Below are 2,353 nucleotides of genomic sequence, written 5' to 3' on the forward strand. Positions count from 1 at the left end.
TTTTTTTTTTTTTTTTTTTTTTTTTTTTTTTGGTTTTTTTTTTTTTTTTTTTTTTTTGTATTTTTAATAGAGACAGGGTTTCACCATGTCGGCCAAGCTGCAGTGTCAAAGGGGTGGAACCACCAGCATTCAAGCAATGTTGTCAACTAGGCAATAAAATGTTCTACCGAATGTTTCTTCTTTGTTCTAATTACTGCGTACACTGGCAACTTCGAAATGAGACAAGACGCTTACACTCCTTTTATTTTCTATTTAAAACAGAACAGAAAACAAACTGAAACATAAGCCCTGTTATACATTAACAATGTTAAACAACATCACTTGTATAAGAAAAAGACTAAAAACAAAGAGTGTTTCCAAATCTCAGGCAAATAACAGTGAGTGGCCTGTAGACCAGCACAGGGCGTTATGGTGGTACTCAGCAGAAGCTACTTTTCATCACCCGTGGTAAAGAGAGATTCAGAATTCTTTGCCAGATATTTTAGGAAATCATGCAAATAGCCCAACAATAACGCAAGGCTTTTCTTTACATTCTCCTATTCTTACCAATAACCTCACTGTGGTGCTCCATAAACCTGGGACATTGTAGCATCAGGTTGAGCCAAGAGGATTTCCACATACTGGGGCCTCTTGAATTTGTAGAGCAGCTGAGTGCCTAACATCATATCGAAATAATTCTTTTATTCCTGCCACAACGTCATTAACTGCATATGCCTTATTATCGACGTTTCCCTGCGATTTTTTTGCAATTTGCATACTCTTTCAGAATTGCATCTACATTTTGCTTAGCAGGGAGTTAAAACAGCTGCTTCTGCTTGGTAACTAAGTCCCAGTCCCCAACAAGCCATGATTTTTGATTCTTCAGGGATCTTCACTTTAACTTCCTTTCTATTCATAAATGTGTCCTCACTTTCAACAGTGAGATCTGCCCAGGTCCTTTTCTTCCTTGGGGTCTGAGGTGCTTTGCTCGTACTGCCCCCATATCTGTTCCCAGGAGTCTTCTGTTTGTTCTTTCTGGTTTTCCTCATAGATCCTGAAGTGGGGTTCTCTGCAGAGCAACCCCCCACCCCATCTTCCTGGGAGGGTGGGTCAAGATTTTTCTGCTGTGAACCAGCTGTCTTCTTTCCGGAGGAGACCCCTCTCATCTTCTCTGCATGTTGCTTCTAATTGGATTTTTGCAGTTGTCTTCTTCTGCAGATTGCTGTCCTGAGTTTGAGAAGCCTGCTTTCTAGAACTCATGCAACCCTCTTTTTATTCCAACCAACCATATTCCTTCTTTCCAAGAATTTCCAAGGAATTTCCCAGGTAGAATCTTATAGATCTTCCAGGATGGTCTAGAAGGCTGAAGTGGGAGATACAGTCCAAGATTCTGTAACCACAGATACTTGGTAACAATTGGCGTCTGCCTATGAGATCATTGGTATCTCAATAATTATAATCAATAGCAGTTGTTAAGGTAAGAATTTATCATAGTAACCTACAGAAGTTGTAAAAAGGTGACATAATTTAGAAGATAGACATAAATATAAAATTACCAATTCTGAACAGGTTATTAAAGATAATACTTATTCCTTATGGATGTTCATATGTAACAGAATAAATGAGAGTTATTTCTTTACTATCATTTGAACGACAAAATTTCTACAATCAGGATCAGATCTCCTGAGCCTTACTATATACAGCAAACTTAGCTTTTCTGAATGGTGACCTGAAATGAGAATCCGGATCTTCCCAGCAGCCGCTTTCTCACTCTTTTTAAAATATCAAATCCCCTACTGTGTTCTCTGCACTCTGAATCCCTTTTCTGTGCTCTGCTTTTTTCTACCATAGTGGTCATCACTTTCCAGCTACATACTACATAATAGCCTGTGTTTATGTTTATTGTCTCAATCCCGCTCCTAGAATGGAAGCTCCTGGAGGATATTTATGTCTACTGGGGTCACGGAGAACAACCACCCTGTGAGAAGAGGGCCATTATTATTTTAAAGAGAGGGTGAATTCACATCCAGGACCTCCTAAAGCCAATCCCAAACTCAATGGTGCAGTGAAAGGGTGAGGTTGGGATTGAGATGAAATGGATTTGCACTGATTTCAATACAATGTCTTATTACTACCATTATTTGTCTCATAATCTTCTCCATGACCCTCTGCTTGAGGGCAGAGGCCAAAACTTGTGTATGACCACCATTTTGCAAACTGGTTACATATCAATCAAAGTCCTAGTGGAAGCTCCAAGAAGAATGAGATCTCAGCTGTCTTGTTTTCATGGTTTTTTAAGCATATAAAGCAGATGAGGTATATATTCTTTAAGCATATAAAGCATATAAAGTAGATGCTCAATAATTGATGAGGA

General features: G+C 38.9%; 1 pseudogene; it reads right to left on the reverse strand.

Moving 5' to 3' along the window:
• Positions 1-363: 363 nt before the first annotated feature.
• LOC108312338 lies at positions 364-1,239 on the reverse strand (annotated as a pseudogene).
• Positions 1,240-2,353: the final 1,114 nt, after the last annotated feature.

This window comes from Cebus imitator, unplaced genomic scaffold, assembly GCF_001604975.1.
Source record: "Cebus imitator isolate Cc_AM_T3 unplaced genomic scaffold, Cebus_imitator-1.0 Scaffold124, whole genome shotgun sequence".
In the NCBI taxonomy this organism is placed as follows: domain Eukaryota; kingdom Metazoa; phylum Chordata; class Mammalia; order Primates; family Cebidae; genus Cebus; species Cebus imitator.